This window comes from Mesoplodon densirostris, chromosome 7, assembly GCF_025265405.1.
Source record: "Mesoplodon densirostris isolate mMesDen1 chromosome 7, mMesDen1 primary haplotype, whole genome shotgun sequence".
In the NCBI taxonomy this organism is placed as follows: Eukaryota; Metazoa; Chordata; class Mammalia; order Artiodactyla; family Ziphiidae; genus Mesoplodon; species Mesoplodon densirostris.
The window spans coordinates 120,805,639-120,812,857 of NC_082667.1; the positions used below are offsets into that span (position 1 = coordinate 120,805,639).

Genomic DNA, 7,219 nt, shown 5'->3' on the forward strand with positions numbered 1-7,219 from the left:
AGTTGCCTTCCCTTCTGGATCTCCTTGGACAGAAGCAGGCCACATGCTCATCCCCCCACTGCAAGAAACTAAAGTGCTTTATCCTTGCAGGAATTCTCCACCAGCAAGGAAGAGTCTGCCGAAAACGTCTAAACCACCGGGTGATATCCCATATCACCTACAGAAGGTTCATGAGATGGAAGAAAGAGGCAGAGTGCACAGCGTGATATGTGGACACTAGGGGTCTGACCTGGAGAAACTTTGGGCTCTCCAAAAACACCAGATTTTTTTCCTACCAAGCTGCCTTTGAACTAGGGCAAGATTCTTCCAGAGAAGAGGTTTGTCAAAGACAAATGACAATCAGGATTTGAGTTTGTCAGCGTGTAATAGATAACACCAAAAAAAACAGTGGTTGAACAAATTAGAAGTTTTATTTTTTTCTTACATTACAAAGCACCTAGAGGAACAGAGTCCAGGGTGGGTATGGTAGCTCCACGACGTCATCAGAGACCCAGCTTCCTTTTATCTTTCCTTTAAGCCATCCTTAGCGTATGTTGTCTCCATCTTCATGACACCCAGTGGCACCTACTCTACCCTCTTCCCCAGGCATCATGACCACAGTCTAAGAAGAGTAAGAAGAAAGGACGAGGGGCAATGGTGAGTGCCCCTGAGTTATTACTCTTTAAGGAACATCACTGAAATTCTTATGCAGTAACTTTGGCTTTCTTTTTTTTTTTTTTTTTTTTTGTGTGGTACACGGGCCTCTCACTGTTGTGGCCTCTCCCGTTGTGGAGCACAGGCTCCGGACGCTCAGGCTCAGTGGCCATGGCTCATGGGCCCAGCCGCTCTGTGGCATGTGGGATCCTCCTGGACCGGAACACGAACCCGTGTCCCCTGCATCGGCAGGCGGACTCTCAACCACTGCACCTCCAGGGAAGCCCTGGCTTTCATTTTAATGGCAATAACCGTCACATAAAACTCCAGCTGCCAAACAGATTGAGAAATGTACTTTTACAGGAGATTCATGCCATCCTGAATAACGTCAAAATTCTGATTGTAAGAAAGAAGAAAGTCAATTTTGGCTTAGTGACTAGAAATTTTTGTTACAAAAACTGGAGTTTTTTTGTGAAAACTAAGAATGGAAAACAGTATAGTGAATCAGTGGTGGGAAAGGGTATTTTCCCAATTCATTTAATTTCGGTGGGTGGATTATGGGAAAGAGATAGAAAGAGATCATTTTCTGCTAGGAACCGTGTTTGCATAGGAAATGAGCAGGTGATTGTTGAAGGATCAGTGAGGACAGCACCATGGGGACCAGGCCGAAGCTCAGCAGCAAGTTCCACAGACACACCTGGGATTTACCTTACACTTTTTAACTGCACAAACTCTGAGTCAATACGGATATGGGTAACCAGAGAGAGGAATTTTGCAAGGCCCCCGAGATGTATACTTTGCAGATATAAGGATTGTTCTATGTTTTTCTACTAGTGAAATCTTTCTATAATCCTATGGAGGATTGACTTGAGGGGGTGGATGAGATGGGCTGGGAATATCTGATTTTCCCACAGGTGCTGGGAGAGTATAAGTCAAATGAAGTGAAGAAACTAATGATGGGGCTGACCAGATAGGACACATTTAACTTGCCCGGTCTCTCTTTTGGAAACAACATAGAACATAAAAGAGAGTTACACTGAATATAAACAAACCCCCCAAATGAGAGAGATACAGTCAAAATGAGAAGAGACACATGTAGGCTAGAATCATTAGACAGGGCTTCATGGAGGAACTAGGTCTTAAACTGGACCTCACAAAAGTAGGAAGAATTTGGATTCTAAGAGCAGAGAACGAGGAGGACACTCTGTTGATGTGTGGTGAAAACTCTGAGAAAAAGGGAAAAAGCTGTTCAGGGAGAAGGTTCAGAGAGAAAATTTCTTCCAGCAGGTTCTGGGACAACGGGGAGGACAGGAGGATGGGAGAGGTAAATCAGTGGGGGGAGGGGGCCAGGGGGGCCCTAACTCACCCAACTCCCCTCACCTTTCTTTTGCTAAGACTTCCAGGTAATTGTCCAGCCATACAAAAACTTAAGAAAATCAGAAACCAATTCAAATAAAACTTTGATGGATAATATCACGGTATGCATTGGTGGTAGGAGTATAAACAGGTACAGTCACTTGGAAAGCCATCTGGCAGTACTTAGTAAAGTGCGGTTTACATATGTGCTGTGACACATCACTTCTACATATATAGGTATGAGATATATATATGATTTATATATATAAAATTCCCCTAGTGTCCATAACTAGGGGGCTGGATACATAAAATGCTAAGAATGTATCCTATGGAATAACATGCTGCAGATTGAAGCACTGAACTAGATATACAGTTAGTGACATGGGTGGATATTAAAAACATAGTTTTGAATTTTAAAAAAATGTTTTTTCATTTGGCTGTGGCGTGGCATGCGGGATCTTAGTTCCCTGACCAGGAATTGAACCCGTGCCCCCTACAGTGGAAACGCAGAGTCCTAACCACTTGGACCATTAGGGAATTCCCTTGAATTCAAAAATTAAGGTGGAAAATGAGATGTAAGCGCAATTAGACACATAAGTCAATTAAAAACACACACATACAAAACACTACATTATTTACAAGAATTTGTGGAGGAAAGGAATAAAAATAGAGACTGGGGATGAAGGGAAGAAATTCATCCATCCATGAAGAGCAGAGCCTCTATACAATGGTGTGTGCTAGGAACTTGCCCCTTAACCCACAGTTTGCCCTTACCTCTCCTCCCTCTGGGGGAAGGAGACACTCTTAGACCACCAAGAATTTTTAAATGTATGATTAGCACTAGAACATATAATTCTCTCATGCATAAAATTGGGATAATAGTAAGAAGAATCTCACTGGGTTGTCAGGAAAATTAATGGAGATCAAATCTTAGATGCCTAAAAGGAGCCATGCCCAGCTGTTAGGTGTTTGACTAACACTCACTAACTGGCAAAGAGACTCACTCTGAACTTTATACCAATCTCATAGGGCGTGCGTTCAATTCCTGCCCCAGCAAAATGGTAAAGTGTTACATCAGAGGCTTTCAGAGTCAAGCCAATAGTCGAAACCAGTTGGGGTACATTAGATCCTCAGGTGCAAGGGCACACGGTCCTGCTCCACAGAGAAAACAATATGACTGTTGATGGAGGTTTAGGGAAGCTCATGACCACCCATGTTCTCCCATACAGTCAGTCTTAGCCCAGTGCACTGCCCCTGTCTGACCATTACTCACCAGAGTTAGCAGTCCTGCCAATTCAGTGATTCCCAGGCAGCAGGAGCTGAGTGGGGAAGGGTAATGTGAAGGCCAGCTGACGCTGCAGGGGGGAGAAGACCAGCCAAAGTACAGTGACCGAAGCTGGCATTTGGTCAGAGGACAGGGATTTTGCTGGTCTTTAGTCAAAGGTCTGGCAGTGTACCCTTAGGTCTTTGGGGCACAATGTGTAATCTAAAAAGTAATTTAGAGCAGTCTATTATTGGGGATAATGCATTGTTTGTAGCCACATTTACAAAGATTAGAGGTCTGAGAAGCATTACAGTGTTCCCTCTATTACGAATCCATAGCAGTTCAGAATATAATCCAAGGCCGCTTGAAATTGAAGTGAAGTGTGACCAAAATACTCTCTGTTACAAAACTACTGTCCATGCAAGAGGAAAGCGTTTTACCTTTGCACCCAATGAAGGAACTTTTCAGATATCCTATTTATCCTGCTACAGTACGTCATTCACAGAACTATAAATCGTCTACTCCTCAGACTCAAAAAGGTGGGACATCCTGAAAAACCGCAGTCAACTAAAGGAATTTCCCACCTGCCTGCTATAGATGAAATCAGACTAACTCTAGGACTCTGTCTGATGATCCCTCAAGAGCTCTGCCAGACCTAAGTTATCTAGTATGTGAACAGGGAACAAATATAGAGTTTCAAGGAACCTTAGAGATCTCCCAGTCCAATTTCTTCTTTGTAGAAGTTATGTCTCAGAGAGGATAACTTGCCCAATGTCAAGCAGCTGGCTCATGTCTATTCAACATATGTTTATTGAATACCTACTATGTTCCAGGCATCCTAGTAAATACTAGGAATTCAGGTAGCATGAACCATTATAAAACATGGCATATTAGTGAAGCATGTACACTAGAGCCAGACTCACAGTAAAGTACTGAATGTGCGTTTATCTTAGCTTCACTGCTTACTAGCTGTGTGACCTTGGGCACACTTAACCTCTCTATGCTTCAGTTTCCTTATCTGCGAAATAAGTTAATAATGAGACTATAACTCATGGGATTTCTATATGACTTGAAAGAATCAATATATTTAATGCACACGGAACAGAACAGTGGCTGGTACATAGTGCTTTGTAAGTATTTTTCAATTAAAACACCAGGTTTCTGCTCTGTAGAAGCTCTCCATCCTTTGTTTAGACAGTTAGCCTAGCACACTGGGGGAGCGCTAGGCTAGCCATCCTAACTGGTGTTATATGTGGCTTGAAGGCACAGACTCATCTAACTGACTAGTGAGTCCCCCCACCCCATGCCAAGTACCGCTCCTGGCATGTGATAGACTTCTCAGTATTTGCCGAATGGATGATTGAATGGATCCCAAAATTCAAGAGTCAGGGAACAAGCGTCATGGGAAGCAAATAAATATTTGAATGGTGCCTTAAACGATGAGAAAGAAGAGAAGCATTTCTTCATGTAGAGAAGGGACAAGAGATTCTAGACAGTTGAAGCAGCAGGAGCAAAGACACTGGGTTGTCAAGGCGACTAGCTTTCTTCCTCTCTCCATATAGCCTACCCTTCTCACTTCCTTTACCCAAGGGATTTGGGAATCGGATCTGGGTGTGCCATGGAATCTGCAGCTCTCAGCTCCTGATGGATTATAGAGCCCCATTCTGGTGAAACCAGGTGCTAATGAAGATGCGCAAGGGATATCCGTTGTTCTTTCCTTTAACACATGTTCGTTCAGAGGGAGCTGGCTGATTTCAGAAATCCAGCAGGGATTAAAGTACTGAATGTGTATTTACTTAGCCCATCTGTTCATGGCGAGAGTTTGATTACATTTGACTGTTAAGGTAATTGATATTTTCCTTGAGTTTGATCCTCCTCCACGAAGGACTAGTTTTATAGTTACTTTCAATTAAACTACGTATAATTAATTTACTTTAGAAAAAATTTGACATTTATTAATTATCTGGTGGTTCTCATGGCAGAGATATCTGATTGTGCCCCAATATCCAATACCCATTCTCTCCTTCTTCTATAGCAATAACATCCTTTTTTTTTTTTTTTTTTTTTGGACATGCTGTGCGGCTTGTGGGATCTTAGCTCCCCGACCAGGGATTGAACCCGGGCCCTCGGCAGTGAGAGCACAGAATCCTAACCACTGGACCGCCAGGGAATTCCCACCAATAGCATTCTTGATTTTTATCTGGGCACGTGAACACTGAGGATGAAGACTACATTTCCCAGCTTCTCACACATCCATAGGTGGCCCAGTGACTAAGCAGACATGATATGTTCAACTTCCAAAAACAGTGCATTTGAAAAGAATGACATTTTCTCCTCCTTTTTTTCATATCCTCCCCTCTGGATGGAATGTCGATGTAATGGCTAGAGTTAAAGCAACCATGTGAACCTTGTGAGGTGAATTCGGGAGTGGAAGGAAATGTTTAGGAGAGCAAGTAGAAGAAATCTGGGTTTTGATACTCCACGGAGTACTATATCGGAGTGCCTACCTCCCGACTTTTCCTTTTTTATTTTAATTTTTTTCCTTTTGGCTACACCACGCGGCATGCGGGATCTTAGTTCCCTGACCAGGGATCGAACCCATGCCTCCTGCAGTGGAAATGTGAAGTCTTCCCACTGCCAGGGAAGTCCCCAGACTTTTATATAAGAGTGACATAAACTTCTGCTCATTTAAGCTACTGTTAGTTTTGAGTTTGTTGTGGCTTTTTTTCTTGCAGCCACACCTAACCCTAACTTAAATGGCTTCCTCTTGCTACCCGTCCTGACATCTCCTTTGTCCCCTCCAAGTCATTTGTTACTACTCAGAGAATAGAAACTACGATTTCCCAAGCAAATAAGAATAATAATGACAATAATAATAATCAAAAGGATAAATAACTTTGCTTCTTCCTTCCCCATCCGAAAATATCACCTTGTGAATTTCACGGCCACTTTAGTTATTTTTGGAAGGTCTCATTTGCATTCTATAAATGTAGATGATTAAGAGTCATTCTGTGAGTGGGAAGGGAAGTAAGGGATAAAATACGTGGAAAAGGAGCAGCAATGTTACTGAAAGCAGTTTAGGCAGAGGAAGATAAGACTCCAGCAGTATGTAAATTATGATACAGCCATAATGCAAAGCTACCCAATGATTAAAGAGTGTGTTCTAAAATCACATGTATTGCTTTGGGGAAATCTGCAGGATATTTTGTCAAGTGAAAAAGTAGATTCCAGGCGTGGGGAGGCGCGGCGGGGGAAGCCCGCGGCGCCCGCCTCCAGGGGGCCCAGCCCCGCCGCTGGGCGTCTGGGCGTCCCCGCGAGTCCGAGCCGGAGCCGAGCCCGAGCGCGAGCGGGAGCCGCCCGCCCTGGACCACAGCCCCTGCTGCAGGAGCGGCCGCCCGCCAACCACCTGGAGGCCGGACAGGGCGACTCAGCGTGCGACCCGCACCGCTACGGCGCCCTCCCCGCGGCCGCCCTCCCCCTGCCTCGTCACAGGGTTACCCCACCACCACCCCAGGGTCTGCAACATCCACAGTCGAAATGTCAGCCGGCACCGTGCCAGTTCCATCGTTGTCGTTGGAGGCTGCCCTGTCTGCAGTGTCGGGGCTCTGGAGGACTCCTTCACCTTCCTGGGCATCTTCCTGGCCGTTGTCTTGGGTTCAACTGCTGTTTGGCCCTGAGGAAGTGAAGACGGCCCAACTGTAGAGCAAACTTTACTTAAAGGGAACAGCACACCTGGCTTCCCCACACCCAGCTCTCTTTTTCTAATGTAAATGTTGTGTACAATAGCTTTATGGGATTCAGCTTTAGGACTGTTTTGTAAAATGAGGTGGGACTGGCCGCTGCCAGGAGGAGCTGAGGGCACAGTGGTCGGGAGTGTGGACGCGCACGGCACTGCTCCCAGGTCAACGACAGCTCAGTAAAGCACTGCTTTTATTTTTCACAGTCTTCAATTTGAGAAAGGTGAGA

The 7,219-nt window shown here is 44.6% G+C and overlaps 1 pseudogene; it reads left to right on the forward strand.

Annotated features, from left to right (window-relative positions):
• The first annotated feature begins 6,383 nt into the window (after positions 1-6,383).
• On the forward strand, positions 6,384-6,971 carry LOC132494275 (membrane protein BRI3-like; annotated as a pseudogene).
• The last annotated feature ends 248 nt before the right edge of the window (positions 6,972-7,219 follow it).